A 21,939-nucleotide genomic window follows, 5' to 3' on the forward strand; every position below is an offset into this window, starting at 1 on the left:
AAACAAGAAAAATTCCTTCAAAATTAACACACATGCCTTCCAGAGGTACAGGTTGCATCTCGAGTGTATTGAAATTTTTCTAAGAATTGAACATAGATCCGTAATATCCAAGTGTGTCGCTAGCAAATACTCTGACATACTTTCGACAGGAGGAAGGAAGGAAGATTAGTGTTCAACATCCCATGGACAGCTACGTCATTAGAGACGGAGCATAAGCTCTGATTAGGAAAGGATAGGCAAGGAGAATCAGGGGTGTCCGTTTCGAAGGAACCATACCGGCGTTTGCCTTCAGCGATTTAGGGAATTCACGGGAAAACTAAATCAGGATGGCTGGACGAGGATTTGAACCCATCTCCTCCCGAATACGAGTCTAGCGTGCTGACCACTGCACTACCTCGCTTGTATTTTTTTTTAACCTGTGAACGAATATTTCGCATTGGGCGAAGTAGTTTTCACTCTGAAACTTTACCACTGTTATTTCCGGGTGATTTGCATTCGGTATGTAGCTACATCATTTTAGTGGATCTTAATCTTGTAACTTGCACGAAACGAAAGTTCGTTTATTTTTCGAGATTATTCTCTAATTTTACGCGATGCATAATGTGAGATACTGCACCTCTTTGGGTTAAACTCTCACTCTGACGTTTACTGATTCAGTGATACACGATTATTGACCTGTGATAACGGTTACGCTGAACTCCAACATTCAGTTTGGTTACATCTTATAAACCGGTAAAATATGATACTCTGTATAATTATGGAAATAGGGTTCTACCTTGAGATAACACTGTTTTCTTCGTTAACGCCCAATTTCACAATCGTCAGGGAACTTACTTATTTTCTGTCCAACAAAGTGTTGGACGATATATACGTTCAGAGATTTTGATATTTATATTCCTAATATTATTAATATATTAACGTCAGGCCAGTACTGTTGTACGGAGTAGAAACGTGGAGTGTGACCAAATGTGAGAAACACCAACTCCTAGTCCTCGAAAGGAAAGTGCAGGGATAACTTTTTGGGCAAACATGTAATCCAGCAACATAAATAAGGGTTGGCAGATATAGTGAAGAACTAGTTAAGATAGTTGATAAACCTTCGGTAGGGAACATTGTCAAAACGAGTCATTTGCAATGGGCAGGACATGTTGTCCTGGTATACACTGGCATAATAGTCCAGCAGATATATTACAGGAAGACAGAATGTCCAAAACCACCTAGACGATCATGATGTAGAGGACGAGGTGAAATGACCTTCAAACTGAAGAGTGATGGGTATCACTAGGCGGAAAGGAGGGGCGCAAAACAGTAATCCGGATATCTCAGTAGTATATTATTTTGTTTAACGAAATATTAGACCCAAAATTAAACTACTGCTTTTATGAGGGTTTCTGCTAATTTTAGATTGTTTTACTTCAGTTATTTATGCTATATTCTGAAGTCAACGTTGATCTGTTAATTATCTTCTAATGTAGTATTGAGATATCCGAATCGGCTGCAGATGTCAAACTGTAGCAAAGGATGAGTTGTACTGCATATACTGATACGGACATCAGTACATCATATTAAGATATATATTTAGTTAATAATGTTGCGAATACAAATATTTATGAATATCCCCCAGCAAAGCTTTATCAATAATATTTTCCCACTCCCTGGTTCCGGAGCACGCTATTTCCGCTGGGATGAGGGAAACAGGTACGTCCACAGCCAACAGCATTAACAGACTCATACGCTATTTATCAGAGAATTGGAAGGCACTGGGAGATGAGCTCGTTATTTTCATTATGAACATTTCCTTTATTCAGTGATTTCAAAGCACACTGTTTTTACTGATATGCAGCAAATAAGCATAGGCTCCATCATCAACTTTTACTGTTGCTCTCAACTAAGTTTGAGGAAATTATGTTCAAATTTTTGTGGCATCGATTAAACATCCCATAAGACGAAAAGAAATACTTTGCGAAATGTGTATACTTTTCTTGGTGGTTTTTTAAATGAAGTAGAGCTAAGCTACATTTTCGTAGTTTGTGAAAGTCCGATAAAGTAATGACTGTGCTAAAAGTAACTAAAGATCATCCTTTTCCAAAAAATTAGAGAAGGGTATATATATTCGTCAACAGTTTGTCCTGGTATAATTCTTTTGTAATGAATGCCAAGATCACTTTTAGTTCAAACATTCAACATTCTTGAAACTACAGTTGTTGTACATATCGAGATATTGGTAAATCACATATGGCATAATATGCCAAAACAGTTGTATGAAGAAGTCAGTTAGATTAATCCACTGTCACACGTAATAAGACTAGTCCATTCCAGTCTCAAAAACAGAATGTCTAGTTTACACTTTGGTGACTCTTATTCCTGTTAAGTACCTTCCCTTCCCACCAGATCTTCTCTTTTCCCAAAGTCCTTAGGTGCAACACTCTAGCTACATTTCCCTCTTTCTTTGACTTCGATATGTCTCTGTTTTGTACACTCATGAAGAAATAAGGTTTTTCCTAAGTTACTGTTTTTATTGTTTTTATTATTCAGATGATTTAAATGGCTCTGATCACTATGGGACGTAACATCTGAGGTCATCAGTCCCCTCGAACTTAAAGCTACTTAAACCTAACTAACCTAAGGACATCACACACATCCATGCCCGAGGCAGGATTCAAACCTGCGATGGTAGTGGTCGCGCGATTCCAGACTGAAGCGCCTAAAACCGCTCGGCCACATCGGCCGCCGTTGTTGTTACTATTATTTTTATTACTAATAGCATTAGTAGTAGTAACATTAATCCCTAGTGAGTCCTACTATTTCAAACGGTCATACATAAAAAAAGTCTTCATTCATAAACTTTGTTTTACATTCATTATTACCGTTATTATTATTTATAATATTACAATTATTACTGTAATATCTGGATCAAAAACTGGTATTGCGGCATGTATTGCTAAAGTACGGAGACGAACCAATGATATACAAAATCTGCGAAATCTAGCGGGAATAATAACAGTGTAATTTTAAGAAAGACAAGTTCCTGTTAAAAAGGGCGTTAGGAGGAAGGCAGCTTACCATCTATGTTGTTCCGCTTGTTGGTATAACGAGCAATAAACTAAGTGAAAGTACACAGACTGAAGCGAAATTCGCTTACTCGGGCTTTCAGCGCGACTCCTCACACGCCTGCGATAAAAAAAGAAAAAAGTCTCTCACAAATTTCGTCCGGCGAGTACATTCAGGAGGTAAAGGAAGTTAAAGAGTGGCAATCTGGCAACAATGTAAGAACATTAACAGTAACTGCCTCTGTCAGTACTTGCTCATCGCGCTGTACAGTTGGTGCAGTGGATACAGTTTTGGGTTAGCACGCAAAATGTCGATGGTTCGATCTTGGGGTTATGCATATGTTTTTTATTTGGTAAAATGTAGTCCAGGTGGTATGGTATATGGCATCTTAATCGTCAACAGCTATGGCAGCAGGTCCCCTAGAAAACATTTGCACTTACTTTGCAAAAAACAGACATAATGTCTTATGGGATAACAGCAATCAGTGATTTTATAATGTTACTTAAAAACCGTCTTGATTGGAAATTTTTTTTTATTCATATGACCGGTTTCGGTTCATTCAGAACCATCTTCAGCTCTGATATTTCAGTTACAGGAGTAACCCGTCCAAATCCAGCAATTTTCACATGCTATGTCACATAGCTAAGTCCGCCGCTGGCGCGCTGCTAAGATTGCGTAAGCTGTTCGGCGGGTTGCGTCAGCCGCCTTTCTAGGCGCAAAATGCTGTTGCATCCTTGAGCCCCCGGTTCTAGATGTACCCTCGTCCGGTTCTCAGCTACGCTACAGATCAGTTTGGATATAAACAATTTATTTATGAAAATATACAGTACAGTCACCAACAAACTTTACATATTCACATACTCCTTTCCCTTTTACCCAAATGAATACAGACTCATTTAAAGATATTTTTCTCCTGTTACGAGTATATAAAGACAAAGATGAAGGCGACATATAAGCAGATTTACCAAAGTCCTTATCAGCAAGTTCGGTCATATGGTAGGTGTGAAATGCAATAATGTCTCTGTCTACGAAACTTTCGAGTCCGGGAACATTTGGTACTCCAGAACCAGCAAGAACAATGGCTACAGTGAACCAACCGTTACCATGACCAAATGAATCATTAATATCTAAACTAAAATTAAGTCGACAACCACAGAAAACAGATGGTCCGTCCAGCAAGGCCTGCGCAGCGACAGACATGATTGGTATACGATTCTTCTTGTCTCCAGATGTTGTAGCACACTCGATGTTCTCGATGGTCTTGTACACTGTCTGTTTAGAACGGCGACGGTATCTTCTGTACGTTCTAAGCAGACAGTCTACAAAACTACTGAGAACATTGGGTATGCTACAACATCTGGAGACAAGAAGAATCGTATACCAGTGAAGTCTGTTTCTGCTCAGGCCTTGTTGGACGGACCTTCTGTTTTCTGTGGCTGCCGACTTAATTTTAGCTTAGATACTAATGATTCATTTAGTCCTGGTAACGGATGGTTCACTATAGCCATTGTTCGTGGAGGTTCTGGAGTACCAATTATTCCTGGACTCGAAAGTTTCGTTGACAGAGACATTATTGCATTTCGCACCTACCATATGGCCGAACTTGTTAATAAAGACTTTGGTAAATCTGCTTATATGTCGACTTCTGCTTTGTCTTTGTATACTCGTAACAGGAGAAAAATATCTGTAAATGAGTCTGTATTCATTTGGGTGAAAGGAAAAGGTGTATGTGAATATGTAAAGTTTGTTGGTAACTGTACTGTATATTTTCATAAATAAATTTTTTATTTGCAAACTGATCTGTAGCGTAGCTGAGAACCGGACAAGGGTACATCTAGAACCGGGGGCTCAAGGATGCAACAGCATGTTACGCAACCCGCCGAACATCTTACGCAATCTTGGCAGCGCGTCAGCGGCGGACTTAGCACACATAGCATGTGAAAATTGCTGGATTTGGACGGGTTACTCCTGTAACTGAAATATCAGAGCTGAAGATGGTTCTGAATGAACCGAAACTGGTCATATGAATAAAAAATTTGCAATCAAGACGGTTTTTAAGTAACATTATTTGCACTTACGTACTACAATCGTAGAAATGGAAGGTTGGTCAGCTTTTAAAGAAGCCCTTTCCATAAATTAACGTTATGGGCGTTAATTTATTCGCACCACTTCATCTACTAAATGCAAAACCTGTTTTCTTTGTACTATTGCCCAATGGTCCCATAGATTAATACCAACCATTATTCTTGCTTCATTTAGGTATGTTACGGTTCATTAGGGCCTTATGTTACCCGTACGACTAGCGACGTGCTTTGCGAATAACGTCCAAACGTCCAAACGTCCAAACGTCCAAACGTCCAAACTCGGTTACTGTTTGTATGTGTTATCACCATGGTCCCCCTTATTATCCCTTTCAACACCGACTCTGGTAACCGCATGCTGATTAATATGTATCTCAATGCATTATTATTGTCTCTGAGCGCTATGGGACTTAACATCTGAAGTCATCAGCCCCCTAGAACTTAGAATTAGTTAAACCTAACTAACCTAAGGACAACACACACGTCCATGACCGAGGCAGGATTAGAAACTGCGACCGTGGAGGTCGAACGGTTCCAGACTGAAGCGCCAAGAACCGCTTTGCCGGCCATTATTATTATTATAATTATTTTTACTACTATTCTATCAATAGGATTGTGAAAACGTCATGTTTATTACCGTTAGTTGAACAGTGTAATTTGAAGCGAACATTTTACTCATAGCGGTGTTGGAATGAATAATGCAGAACGATGTCTGTCACAAGGGTAATGCGCATTAGGTTAAACAGCGAGGAGGACTGACAGCGTGTTTATACAGTATGCGCTATCCACCAGACAGGGACCAGTTGTGACACGCCCTTGACATACTCCAATGTGCATGAGTACATGTTTCGAATATTCTCATTGTAAACCTCTAAACCAGTGTGGCAGCCATATGGCATTCATAAACGATGAAGGCCCCCGGAGTAGACAACATTCCATTGGAACTACTGATGGCCTTGGGAGAGCCAGTCCTGACAAAACACTACCATCTGTTGAGCAAGATGTATAAAACAGGCGAAATACCCTCAGACTTCAAGAAGAATATAATAATTCCAATCCCAAGGAAAGCAGGTGTTGACAGATGTGAAAATTACCGAACAATCAGTTTAATAATCCACAGCTGCAAAATACTAACACGAATTCTTTACAGACAAATGGAAAAACTAGTAGAAGCCCACCTCGGGGAAGACCAGTTTGGATTTCGTAGAAATACTGGAACACGTGAGGCAATGCTGACCTTACGACTTATCTTAAAAGAAAGATTAAGGAAAGGCAAACCTACGTTTCTATCATTTGTAGACTTAGATAAAGCTTTTGACAATGTTGACTGGAATACTCTCATTCAAATTCTAAAGGTGGCAGGGGTAAAATACAGGGAGCGAAAGGCTATTTACAATTTGTACAGAAACCAGATGGCAGTTATAAGAGTCGAGGGACATGAAAGGGAAGCAGTGGTTGGCAAGGGAGTGGGACAGGGTAGTAGCCTCTCCCCGATGTTAGTCAATCTGTATATTGAGCAAGCAGTAAAGGAAACAAAAGAAAAATTCGGAGTAGGTATTAAAATCCATGGAGAAGAAATAAAAACTTCGAGGTTCGCCGATGACATTGTAATTCTGTCAGAGACAGCAAAGGACTTGGAAGAGCAGTTGAATGGAATGCACAGTGTCTTGAGAGGAGGATATAAGACGAATATCAACAAAAGCAAAACGAGGATAATGGAATGTAGTCAAATTAAATCGGATGATGCTGAGGGAATTAGATTAGGAAATGAGACGTAAAGTAGTAAAGGAGTTTTGCTATATAGGGAGTAAAATAACTGATCATGGTCGAAGTAGTGAGGATATAAAATGTAGACTGGCAATGGCAAGGAAAGCGTTTCTGAAGAAGAGAAATTTGTTAACATCGAGTATAGATTTAAGTGTCAGGAAGTCTTTTCTGAAAGTATTTGTATGGAGTGTGGCCATGTATGGAAGTGAAACATGGTCGATATATAGTTTGGACAAGAAGAGAACAGAAGCTTTCGAAATGTGGTGCTACAGAAGAATGCTAAAGATTAGATGTGTAGATAACATAACTAATAAGGAGGTACTGAATAGGACTGGGGAGAAGAGAAGTGTGTGGCACAACTTGACTAGAAGAATGGATCGGTTGGTAGGGCATATTCTGATGTGGCTATGAGGCTATGTGGCTATGAGCATCTATTGTTCTGAGAACAATGCATTTTGTTGTGAAAGTCATACAGTCATTAATATCGAGTATATTATTGTCGCTGGTTGTTAATGTGCGACATCTGTGTGCTCTTATTACATTTAGTATAGATCACAGGTAGACATTGTGTTATTGTACTGTGCTATCATCTTTAGCATCTCGAAATTGATATTGTTTTTGTAGTTATTTCGTCCTATGATAGGTCATTTGTTTAACCACTTATTTGTCTAACCACTTATTTGTTACGTTCAGCGGTACAGAATGTCGTAGAGTTAGGATACCTGTGAGCTAAGAAAGGGTGTATATTACAGTATGAAATGTCAGAATGATATTAGCAAATAAAAATTAGCACACATGTATGGACAGTAACTTCTCTGTCTCAAGGAAATTCATTATATTCGAACTGAGAATCTGTTCGAGAATTCTGCAACAAATCCATGTTAAGGATATTGGTCTGTAATTTTGAGGATCCGTGCTTCTACCATTCTTATACACAGGCATCACCTGCGCTTTTTTCCAGTCGCTCGGGCCTTTACGTTGGGCAACAGATTCGTGATAAACGCAAGCTAAGTAAGGAGCCAATGCGGTGGAGTATTCTCTGTAAAACCAAATCGGAATCCCATCGGCACCTGGCGATTTACTTATTTTCAACCCATTCAGCTGCTTGACAACCCCAGGGATGTCTATCACTATGTCCTCCATACGGGAATCTGCGCGAGACTCAAACGGCGGTATGTTTGTACTATCCTCCTGCTTGAAAGGTTTCTCATAGGCTAAATTTAAAATTTAAGCTTTCGTTTTGCTGTTTTCCGTTGCCAGGCCAGACTGATCAGTGAGTGACTGGATGGAAGCCTTGGACTCGCTTACCGATTTGGCGTAAGACCAGAATTTCCTTGGGTTTTCAGCAAGATCTTTTGCTAAGGTATGACGGTGGTAGTGGTGGAATGCTTCGCGCATCGCTCTTTTTACAGCAGCACGAATCTCTACTAACTGTTGCCTGTCCTCATTCTCCCGATATCTAAGATGATAGCACTGTACTGTAGTCATCGTCTCTGAAAGCTGCGTATCTGTATCTGTTTGATCTTTGGTTTATTACGTTTTTATATCTTTGCATTATGCGAATATTTTTCATAACACGCTCCAGAGTCACACAGCAAATGAGTGCAGTATGAATGCTTCATATTTTGTCTTACTTGAACATTTATTTAATGAACAGTTTACTACGTTAAACGCAACATGAATGCCTCATATTTTTTCTTAGTTTAACATTTATTTAATGACCAGTTTACTAGGTTACTAGTAACTTTATTTAAATACTAATTGCAATTGATAATATCGTGATAATGAAACAAGTGGTCTGTCACATGTGTTATCCGACACCAACTTTAAAAAAGAACTCCAAAAGACGCTCCTGAAAAGTAGGCTTAAATAATTGTTTAAACAATATTTAACGATTACCTGTTGTCATTTATTGTGAGCACACTTGTTCGTGAATACTGGCTTATTTATTTATGAGCAAACTTTATTTATACACTCCTGGAAATGGAAAAAAGAACACATTGACACCGGTGTGTCAGACCCACCATACTTGCTCCGGACACTGCGAGAGGGCTGTACACGCAATGATCACACGCACGGCACAGCGGACACACCAGGAACCGCGGTGTTGGCCGTCGAATGACGCTAGCTGCGCAGCATTTGTGCACCGCCGCCGTTAGTTTCAGCTAGTTTGCCGTGGCATACGGAGCTCCATCGCAGTCTTTAGCACTGGTAGCATGCCGCGACAGCGTGGACGTGAACCGTATGTGCAGTTGACGGACTTTGAGCGAGGGCGTATAGCGGGCATGCGGGAGGCCGGGTGGACGTACCGCCGAATTGCTCAACACGTGGGGCGTGAGGTCTCCACAGTACATCGATGTTGTCGCCAGTAGTCGGCGGAAGGCGCACGTGCCCGTCGACCTGGGACCGGACCGCAGCGACGCACGGATGCACGCCAAGACCGTAGGATCCTACGCAGTGCCGTAGGGGACCGCACCGCCACTTCCCAGCAAATTAGGGACACTGTTGTTCTTGGGGTATCGGCGAGGACCATTCGCAACCGTCTCCATGAAGCTGGGCTACGGTCCCGCACACCGTTAGGCCGTCTTCCGCTCACGCCCCAATATCGTGCAGCCCGCCTCCAGTGGTGTCGCAACAGGCGTGAATGGAGGGACGAATGGAGACGTGTCGTCTTCAGCGATGAGAGTCGCTTCTGCCTTGGTGCCAATGATAGTCGTATGCGTGTTTGGCGCCGTGCAGGTGAGCGCCAGAATCAGGACTGTATACGACCGAGGCACACAGGGCCAACACCCGGCATCATGGTGTGGGGAGCGATCTCCTACACTGGCCGTACACCTCTGGTGATGGTCGAGGGGATATTGAATAGTGCACAGTACATCCAAACTGTCATCGAACCCATCGTTCTACCATTCCTAGACCGGCAAGGGAACTTGCTGTTCCAACAGGACAATGCACGTTCGCATGTATCCCGTGCCACCCAACGTGCTCTAGAAGGTGTAAGTCAACTACCCTGGCCAGCAACATCTCCGGATCTGTCCCCCATTGAGCATGTTTGGGACTGGATGAAGCGTCGTCTCACGAGGTGTGCACGTCCAGCACGAACGCTGGACCAACTGAGGAGCCAGGTGGAAATGGCAAGGCAAGCCATTCCACAGGACTACATCCAGCATCTCTACGATCGTCTCCATTGGAGAATAGCAGCCTGCATTGCTGCGAAAGGTGGATATACACTGTACTAGTGCCGATATTGTGCATGCTCTGTTGCCTGTGTCCATGTGCCTGTGGTTCTGTCAGTGTGGTAATGTGATGTATCTGACCCCAGGAATGTGTCAATAAAGTTTCCCCTTCCTGGGACAATGAATTCACGGTGTTCTTATTTCAATTTCCAGGAGTGTATTTAGTGTGAACTGCCTGAGTGTGACGAATGTTTATGACATTTCTGTATTTAAATATTGTTGTAAAATATCAGTTTAATGTGGGAAGTGGCGAAGATGAGTCAAACTACGTCAGTTGAAGTTAAGAACGTTGTTGTTTTGGTGTGGACGGCCTTCATTCTATGGAAAACCAGACAATAGCGGAACATTGTGGGAGTCAAATGAAGACTGGGACTTTCTCACCTGAAGAGCTCAAGGGAGCGACTCTGAGCACTTTTACGAGTGCCCTAAAAGGAGTCATACCTTCGTGTGGTTATGAGTGGTATTCAATTATGGAAGTGTTTGATCCTGAACGGTGAGCGGCCGCTACCATACTTTTCCTTCTGAAAGGACTTTATATTTCGAAAGGTGTGAATGTGTCCTAGGGTAGGGCTAACTTTTTCAGCCTGTCGGTTTTTTAACAGAATATCGTAGGACCACTCCCCATTTATTTGAGACGTCCTTTCTTGGATAAACATAATTCAGCACAATTCTTTGTCGCCTGCATGAATTACAGACGTTATAATAGAACCCTTGTTATTAAATTATTCATTTAACCTTTATTATCTATTTCTGTCTATTTTATTAACTTGCAATTCTAGCCAATACATAGATTATATGAATGCAGAATAACAGCTACAGGATATAATTTCCAGCGAATTAGATATGGGGCACGAAGGCAGCCGTGCCCAGCTCGACACTATGACAACATCGAGCTGTTCATCTTAAACAGATCCGAGCGTAGGTCCAGCACAAGTAACTGCAAGTAAAGACGCAGTTGATTTGCTAGTATGGGACGCTGTTTGCAGCTACACTAGCACTAGCCATTAGGCATCTTCGCACTGACCGTCTCCGTGACGCATCCGCGCCGCTAAATTAACCCGTAACGAAACGTGCTACTCTTCTTTGGATCTTCTGTATTTCCTCTATCAGTCATATGTGGTATGGACACCGTACTGATGAGCAATACTCAAGTATTCGTTGAGCGAATATCTTGTAAGCTACTTCCTTTCCTGATGGGCTACTTTTCCTGAGGATTTTTCCAATGAACGTTACTCCTGTTGTAAGTAGGCTGTTTAGGTTTTCTTATTGGTAACGATACGTAGCGCTCTGTATGAAAATAGCTGGCTGTGCTGTGTGCAGTCTGCGGCTGGTTTGCATTGTTGTCTGCCATTGTAGTGTTGGCCAGCGGCAGCTGGCTGTTAGCGGCGCGTAGCGTTGGGCAGTTGGAGGCGAGCCGCAAGCAGTGGTGGATGTGGGGAGAGAGATGGCGGAGTTTTGTAATTTGTAAGACTGGATGTCATGAACTGCTGTATATATTATGACTATTAAGGTAAATACATTGTTTGCTCTCAACCAAAATCTTTCATTTGCTAACTATGCCTGTCAGTAGTTAGTGCCTTCAGTAGCTTGAAACTTTTATTTAGCTGGCAGTAGTGGCGCTCGCTGTATTGCAGTAGTTCGAGTAACCAAGATTTTTGTGAGGTAAGCGATTTGTGAAACGTATAGGTTAATGTTAGTCAGGGCCATTTTTTTGTAGAGATTTTTGAAAGTCAGATTGCGTTACGCTAAAAATATTGTGTGTCAGCTTAAGCACAGTCTTGTACAATTTTTCTAAGGAGACGTTTCATATGTCGACCCTTAGCCGAGGATACCTCACTGGAATCTTCTGATTTTTTTCTTGTAGTTTGTGTAATTAGTGTAGATTTTGTTTATTGCAAGCTCGTAATTGTAGAGAGAATCTCCTTTGTAGTTGTAGTCTTTCATTGTTGTACAGTAAAACAGTTGTGGCATGCATGTAGATATGCATCTGCGCTTGCAATTAACTAGATATTATTTGCTATGTCAATGTGTTCTCCTATTTTTGCTCTTCAAATTGTGTTTTTATGGGTTGTCGTGTGAAATATTGTGACAATAATGGCGTGCGAAAAACGTAATACTAGGCTACAAAGTAAAAACTGAGAAACGACAGTGAAGACGAAAGCAGTGTGTTAGCGCCACTGTGTAATGAATTAACTAATGTTCAAAGTAGTAATTTGGTAATTGTGGATAGGGAAATGGAGCGGGCTGCAAATAATGGTGTAGGCAGTGAAACAATTAGTGAACAGGGAAGCATTATCGATCGATCGGTCGGCAACAGCTCACCTCAGGATTCCGAAAAGACAAGACACAATCTTGCAAATACTGTAGATTCAGGTTTTGCGTCCTCACCGTTTTATCAAATAAGACAAGACACATTTTCTCTTTTTCAAACTGTCAATATTGCCGGTTCAAATGCATTGCCGAATAGCACTGAGGAACATGTTTCAAACACCAGTGCATTGTTATTACAATTAATGCAACAAATGGGACAAAAGCTTCAAAAGTTAGACACAATGGAACAAAATATTCAAAAGTTAGAAACCACACTTGAACAAACACATGAAGATTTAACTACTGAGTTACATAAAATTGAATCGAGATGTCAAAAAATCTGTAATGCCGTAAAAACACAAATTTGTGAGCATTTTTAACCTATTTTTCCGCGGCATGAAAATGCATTACAGAATCACGAAGCAGCCATAAAAAAATTGCAAACTATTGTTAGTGAAAATCACGACACCTTGCAAGCTAAAATGGACTCAGTTGTATCCACCGATTCGGTTACACAACTTGCAAGAACTCAGGAAAACTTAAAGGACACAGTAGATTCGATTTCAACACAAATGGATACTCTGAAACTTGGTTCAGAAAAACACACTGAGGAAATGTGTTCACTATCAGAGAAAGTAGCCGGACTTTAGGATCAGTTCACTAATTTATCTGCAAAGGTAGATGATGATATGAATGACACAAGACCTGTAGCCATCACTGACACAGAAGAGTACGAACAAATTAAGAAATTCAAACAAAACCAGAATCAAATTAATACGCAATACAAAAGAGAAATCTGGGAAGTACAAGATCAGTTGACGACGGTAATACAAAAATTACATATTTCAGAGGACACTCGCGCTCCAACACGGGAAGAGGAACTTAGAAATACGGAAAAGCCACAAAATAATAACATAGGGCCCTTCGGAAATCATGAAATAAATTGGCAAGGTGCACCGAATTTTGAGATGGAACCGCCGACACGACGTAACAATGACCGATATGCTACTCGCCGACACGAGGATTTTGACTGTAAGCTATTCATTACTGCATATAAATACAAAACATTTAAGAATTCTGGCAACGACATTCATCCACAAGCGTGGCTCCATCAATTCTCTCATTGTTTTACTCCCAACTGGTCACTAGAGCACAGATTAGAATTTATGTGTGGCTTTTTAGAGAATGAACCAGCTGTAAGAATGCGATCGGTCATTCACGATTGTCACAGTGAAGGAGAATTTTATCATGCCTTCCTCTCAGCATATTGGTCTCAAGCTACACAAGACCGAGTAAAACATAGCATCATTATGATGAAACATTTCGAACAATCTGAATATTCCAGTCTTGTGAAATATTTTGAAGACACCTGAACATTTACGACAGATTATTTTAGCAGGACGATGCAAAGACGACATTGAAGCTTTTCAGGGACTGTTACAAGAACTGGAAATTGGCACTGACAATCGTGGAACGCGAAAACAGGAGCACAACAATTACAGATCACACCTGTCACAATTCCGCGATGACAGAAATAATACACGACAAAGCTGTTCGTACAACGTAAAGATCACCTCTCCGCGGTAATGACTATCACAGAGAAACAGACAATATGGAAGCCGAAATAATTATTATCAAGGGAGACAGAATAACTTCAGACGCAACGGTCCAGCGCGCAGTTACGATTCATGGAGAAATTCACCACCACGTGACCGACAAGAAAGAAATTATGGAATCTACCGACATGACGACAGACGATATAATCATAACAACAGACCTGAATTTTATCAGAACTGACGGGATTCAAACAGAGCAGGGCACTCTCGGCAAGGAGAATTTGTAGAAGTTAGGTTTCCTAATCCCAATAACGACGCGCTCCAACAAAGAAACAGACAATGACTCCCACCGCAGGCAGCCGCGTGCGCCGGCGGGCTCAGAGAAAAATAACATAAGCTAACCTTGAGCAAAATTCCAGTGTTCCTTACCGACGTATACTGGATTATAATTGCGTTCAAGTTAACTCTGAGCACTAGGAAGAGTAAAGGATTTTACTACATTTCACATGTAAAACCGTTTATTGAAATATAATCTGCTTTTTAACTCTGTCTTTGCCATAAAACATTTCACTTCACGTTTCTAGTATGCTTTGTCACACTGAGAAACTGTTAACATGCAACAATGTTTTGAAGTTAACTATACAGTCTAGATCCTAGGGAACATTTTTAAACAGAAATTACGAATGCATTGTTATAGTGAACAAACGACACAGTGTTATTGTGTGTGTACATTCTTGCTTCTTAGTTGCACGATTACGTAACGACCATAAGGCTCACATACTTAGAACATATACTGCTAATGAGATTTTAATGCAACATTTTGGTTTCGTTGAAAAGACATTCTTTATTTGAAGTACTTTCTGTGAGATTAAAGATGACTTAGCATTTGGTTTCTTTGATAGCTATACGATTATATCATGACGCTACTAATGTGTGACACAATTTACATTGTGCTTTTGCACTGTATCTGTTGTATATCTGCATAGTTTTTCTGAATTCTTCTGGAAAGGAAAACATGTTTTAGTAGTAACTTAGTGGTATAGCTACAATGAGACAGCCTTTTCTGTAGCACAACAGTACTTAACTCATCACGGCAATAAGCGTAGTAACTACGATATCTATACGCAAAGCATTTCACTTTTGTTTATCATGAGGTAAGTACATTGACTTCTGTAGAACATAGCTTTCGGAGGACGATAACTACGACACTTCCACAGAGATTATCTTACAACAAGACACACAGTTTAGCGCTACAGTACACGTATTTGAGTGTTTAATTTTGAACTTAAAACATTTATTTTTAAAGATATTTGAAGTACAATGATACAAAGGTTTTCCGTGATACATTTCATTCCATTGCTGTAATCTGTAACAACTGAGGATATAATTACATTAATCCTCAGGGGGGTACACGCTTACTTTGTGTATCATGTGTTTAGCAAGCACAAGGGGCCCTAGTTAATATGGTATTTGCTTTTACAATTTTACACTTCGGTACCATATTTCTCTAACACATAAATTACACAGCTATCTGATCATTTAACAGAAAACCAAACATTTTTTTACTACATCAGTGTCATGTTTACGCAATTACACAGTTGGATAACTTCACACTTATGAAACTGCATTTTGTCTGCACTTTGTGAACTGTTCATATTTTTTCGGAACCATTGTGATACTATGAGAGCTTTGAATGATGTACTTGGTGTGGGATTATGATTTTTAAAGTACGTTTGAGGTATATGACACTTTTGACATGAGCAGAGAATTTTTTTTAGCTTTTGAAATTATTGGAGGAAGCTACGACGATTTTGAAAGTTGACTGAGGTGTTATGATGTTATTATTACGACGACGATGTGAATTATGCTGCTGAGGTATGTTTAAGCTGATGCTATATGAGTTATTTGGTTATGCTACGTATCTGTTACTATGAAATATTGAAGAAGTGTCGACGAATATGTATATGTGTAATAAGGTAAGGAATAATGAGTAGTGGTTAGGGTCTCTGGTTTGTGAAAAAGGATGTTGGAAACCGAGAATCGTACTTTAAGAGTTATGAAATGTGTGTATATGCGTGAATGTATCACTATACTGGTGAAAATTTTTTGGATACTATTATATTTAAAGGATTTCTTTTCTACAGATTGTAACGCAAATTCTCAACCTGTGAAAATATTTTTATATGAGACTGTCACTGTAGCGGAAACTGCTGTCGTAAATTTTTCAGTAAGAAAGGTAAGTGACCACCTGCACGTAATACGTCGTGGGCACCCAGCTGTGCGACAGTCGCCTGGGAAAAAGCCATTAGTGTGTGCCTTTCAGAGGCATAGGTAAAAAAAAAGAAGCTATTATCCTCGCTATTGACATTCCTTTGTTGAAAGCATCATAAATACGACACCCCCAAACTTGAAAACATATGATTTCACTGTGAAGCTTTTAATTTATGATATTTACTGAAATGAAATGATGAGAAACATTTGACGTCTATTGTCTTGCTAGTTGAATGCTTGTTTACAGCATTATGAAACGCCTTATGGCTAGTGAATGACGTTTCACGTCTTTCTTTGCCTATTTTGTTTAATACCTAGTTTCTAGCTGCACTGCCACATTGGTTGCAATAAAAGTTAATGGATGTAGTATCATAAATATTTTATGCCTACAGATCCAGTAAATAATAACTTTATGGTGTACGTAAAAAAAAACGAAGGAGCACAAAAAGACTTCCCTTCACAGGAACTGCATACATAATTTTCTTTTCAAATACTTGGTAATTTATTTCATAGAATTAGTTTTGTGGTGCACCACTTTAATTACATAGACATTAAGATCTGAATAGACATTGTCCTTATCTGCATTGTTGTCTTTAGCATAATATTTTTTCTGCTTGAGCTTTGTCATGTTTAAGTATAAGTTATAGCATTTTCTGCTGCTGTTTGCCATGCATTGTGCTACTGAATGTCACTTTGTATTACTAGGTTAAGCGAATTTTATTACTGATTTATTTTTCTTGTTGCTGCACAATGGGTCATATTAGTTGTAATGTTGCATTGCTTGGTAATTTAGATTTACTGTAGCTTACTTTGCCAATTTCCATTTTTTTGTCATTGGTGTTTGTGTTAATTGTTTTATGCTGCTGCATTGCTTCGTCCCTTAGTTCAGCATCTGAGCTCAGTAGATTTAAGTTAGCTTAAGAGGGGGTAGACTATATAAGAAACTAACTATGAGGAATTGGACGAAATGCATTGAGAAGTTATAAGAAAATGATCTGGCCAAAAAAGTAGTGTACAGTGGAGAAAAACTATTTTTCAAAGAGGATGTGAGCAAAATACAGAAAGTACGCTTGGATAGGATATTTTTGGTGGAAGAAAATGTTGAGATAAGACGAAAGATCTATGTTATGAAGTTTTGGGTTGGACTGCAGTACCAAATGTTACACTGAAAACAAACCCTGTTCTTTCCATCTGTTATCCCACTATGTGTTTGTGTACCCTTATGTATTTATGTTCTACCGGTCTTTATATATATGTTTATGTGATAAGACTTATGTTGCAGAATTTTTCTAATACTAAGCTACATTCACTATGATGAGGAATACTGTTATCCTCAAATATAATTTGCATTAATAACATGTTATTTACTTCATAAAGATGTTTACACATTATTTATTCTGTTTTGTTCTAATGCTCATGTGCGAAGTTGGTGTTTCAAAAGTTATTCTGATCTTTTATGTATGTATTTATGCCATAATTTTTGTAACACTGATGTATTTGTTATTTCGATTCTATTGTAAAGCCTGTATTACTGCAAATGTTATCTGTACTATTATGTTCTTTAATAATATATTTTGTACGTTTGTTATTGTATTCTCATGCTAAAAAAATTGTAAGTGATACCAGTTCATCAAATTAAGTAACTTGTAAATTACATTTCACTGCACACGTTTTTGTTGGTCATAGTATATGGACAATATGTGAGAAGAAGAACTGATAGTGTTTGCACGTGTGTTAGTAATTCACCAAGAGACTGGAAAACAGCATTGCTGGTTCTAAGGACAATTCCAAAAACTTTGTGCGTGCACAAGTGGTGGTTGATAGACTTGCTATATTCCCCGCAAGACTCTTCGATGGTCATTGTGCACCTGCACAGTCGCAACAGATGAATGCTGGCTATCTCTACAGGGACTGAAGTGGGTCTGCCCCTTCGATGACTCACCAATACCATTATTTCTACAAGGACTACAGTGGGTCTGCACCTCTGGTGGCCCAACAATACCGTAATCTCTACCAGGACTACAATGGGTCTACTCTGTGTTGACCTACCTACCAATAGTCTTCAACGTCGACTGACTCTGCTGTGGGTTTGCTCTGTTGTGGCCCATTACCTATCTGCATTTCAAGAGTCAGCACTGTCTTTCCATTGGAAGAAAACACTACTTCTTCAAGACTGCATGGAAATCCACTACTTCCATGTGCATTTTCTTTTATTGCTCAGTCTTTGACAAAAGCACTGCTATTTTACTGTGACGAATGATCAGGACTGTCTATATGGACTGTGAGAAAATTTTAGCTTTTGACCAACATTGTATCAATAAGTGTGTGCATTTGATTTCTTTGTTATTGTATTTATAATTATGAAAAAGTTTTTCAAACCTGTATTGGCCAGTGCCGAAAACACTTCGTAAAATTTTTTGTGGGGAGCATGGGGGCTATGTAAGTAGGCTGTTTAGGTTTTCTTATTGGTAACGCCACGTAGCGCTCTGTATGAAAATCGCTAGCTGTGCTGTGTGCAGTCTGTGGCTGGTTTGCATTGTTGTCTGCCATTGTAGTGTTGGGCAGCGGCAGCTGGCTGTTAGCGGCGCGTAGCGTCGAGCAGTTGGAGGTGAGCCGCCAGCAGTGGTGGATGTGGGGAGACAGATGGAGGAGTTTTGTAATTTGTAAGACTTGATGTCATGAACTGCTATATATATTATGACTATTAAGATAAATACATTGTTTCTTCTCTATCAAAATCTTTCATTTGCTAACTATGCCTGTCAGTAGCTAGTGCCTTCAGTAGCTTGAAACTTTTATTTAGCTGGCAGTAGTGGCGCTCGCTGTATTGCAGTAGTTCGAGTAACCAAGATTTTTGTGTGGTAAGCGATTTGTGAAACGTATAGGTTAATGTTAGTCAGGGCCATTTTTCTGTAGAGATTTTTGAAAGTCAGATTGCGTTGCGCTAAAAATATTGTGTGTCAGCTTAAGCACAGTCTTGTATAATTTTTCAAAGGGGACGTTTCACTGTATCTGCCTCACTTGCTATCAATTTTGTGTGGTAGTCCACTCCAAATTGTTCTTTACACATACTCCCAAATATTTTATGGGGGTAGCTGCTTCCAGCGATTCTTCTGCATTTTTGTAATCATACAGCAGTCTAAGAGTCTTTCTGTGTATTCGCAGTACGTTATATTTGTTTATGATGAGGGTCAATGCAACATGCGTCCATCCCCAGCAGGTCTTCCTGCATTTCGCTACAATTCTGTAGCGTGACGACTTCTCTATGTCCAACATCGTCATCCACGAAAAACGTTATTGAACTTCTGACGGTATCTCTTACGACATTTGTATACAGGGAGATTATAATTAAAGCTAAACTTTCAAAACACTGTAGAAATAACACCACTGGCCAGAAAGACGTCATATTGAAACGGAATGTTATCGGAGAAGGGGGGAAAGGTATGGCGGAAGAAAGAAAAAGTGTGAGAATTTATCAATATATGGCGCTGTGTGTGTAAGAATACATAAATGAAAACAACTGTGACGAGCACGACCCTTTGAACTTGGTATAAACACGCCGGGTATGGGGCTTTTCCTCCTTTCGCGTCTGCGACGTTCACCATGACTGTTTCAGTGCAGGATAGCGCGCTACTTTGTAAAGCTGTACAAAACTGATGACTGTGCACACATCGCTCTGCATAGTTCCGGCCACTGAAGGGTATAAAAACAGACGTTGGTCTGGAGAAAATGATTCACAAATTCCAAGAGACGGGTTCTTTTGGTGTGCAACCTGGTAGAGACGAAACCAATTGACTCGACGCACCTCAGGAGGAGACGAGTGGTGATGTGAAAAAGTTTAGGGCAGGGAGAATTGTCCGATCATTGGACCTACCCGTCAACACGGTGCGTAAAATCCTAAGTAACTTCCTTCTTTGCTATCCATTTAAAATTACCCATGTGCACGAGATGCTTTCTGTTGACCTGCCAGCAAGTAAGACATTTGGTTCAGAATTTCTTGCTCGCATGGAAGTGGACAATGATTGGCCGCGGAAAGTCTTGTGGACAGATGATGCCCACTACCATCTGACAGGATATGTCAATACACAGAATTGTCGAATATGGGTAACGGAAAATCCACTCGCAAATCAACCAGTAAAATTTAATCCTAAAAAGGCCACTGTGTGGTGCAGGTTACGGCATCTTTATCATACGGCCATATTTTTTCGAAGAGACAGATGCTTCCGACCTCGTTACCTGTACCGTCACTGGTAAGCGCTATGAATGTCTTTTACGCAACCACGTAAGTTCAGCTCTCCAACAGCATGGATGTGTGGATGGGATCATTTTATGCAAGATGGAGCACTGCTGAAGCACGTTTCGGAAATGCTAGTATCAGACGCCATTTCCCTACAGCCTGGACGTCCCGATCACCTGCTCTTAATCCGTGTTACTTCTGGCTGTGCGGCTATGTGAAATATGTGTTCAGTGTTGCGAATCCAAACTTAGTTGCATTGAATGCACACATTGCGCAACACATTCTGAACGTGAACCCGGTAAACACTTCGATCAGTTGTGGAACAAGCTGTTTCTGGATTTGATCTTGTTGCTGAAAACGGCGCCAGTCACACGGAAATTAAAAATCCGATTTGATTTTGATTCATGCTTTTATGCGGTTTTTGGCCTCAGGACAATTAAAAACCGATGTGATTGACGCTCATTATACGGTTTTTGGCCTCAGGAAAGTTAAAAACCGATTTTTCCCATCCGATGTGATATGATCTTGCCGTGGTGGATGGGCTTAGGTAACTAACAGTATCACACGTGTACATCCATGCACACTGTTGGGTACAGCTTGTTTAACGTTAAACGTTCACCTTTGATACTGTTGTATGATTCGTTTGTCATTTGTAGTCGACCACCATTAAATTATGGTGCTTACAGCGCCACCTGTTGCTACATTTTGTAACTATTTATTTTCCTTCTGGTGCACCATTTCCCCCTTTCCGATAATATTATGCTGAAATCACGTCATTCTGACCAGTGGTGTTATTTCTATACCGGTTTGAATGTTTGACTTTCATTATATAGTTGAAATGGCTCTGAGCACTATGGGACTTAACATCTGAGGTCATTAGTCCCCTAGAACTTAGAACTACTTAAACCTAACTAACCTCAGGACATGACACACATCCATGCCCGAGGCAGGATTCGAACCTGCGACCGTAGCGGTCGCACGTTTCCAGATTGGAGCGCCTAGAACCGCTCGGCCATTTCGGCCGGCCCTTTTAATTATAATCACCCTGAATATTGTGTAAATAGATTGTCATGTAACACTCCTCTGACGCAAGAGCGAAGTTAGTTTTACATGTGGAGACTCCTCTCCGTTCAGAATGACATGCTGTGACGACATGTTGTAGCATGTTCGCTTAAATCTCTTCCATCCAGTCACAAGGTGGATCTGATATTCCATGGCCCCGTATTTTGTTAATTAGGTGGCAGTGCGGAACTGTAACGAATGCCTTCCGGAAGCCAAGGTACACGGTGTACTGCTTTCTGTGAATCGTGAATGAGCAGAGCGAGTTGCGTTTCACGCGATCGTTGTTTTCGAAACCTATGTAGGTTCGCACAGATATTTTCGCTCGCGATAAATATCATAATACATGTTTGTAAAACATGTTTGAAAAT

This window comes from Schistocerca gregaria, chromosome 6 (genome assembly GCF_023897955.1).
Source record: "Schistocerca gregaria isolate iqSchGreg1 chromosome 6, iqSchGreg1.2, whole genome shotgun sequence".
Taxonomy (NCBI): domain Eukaryota; kingdom Metazoa; phylum Arthropoda; class Insecta; order Orthoptera; family Acrididae; genus Schistocerca; species Schistocerca gregaria.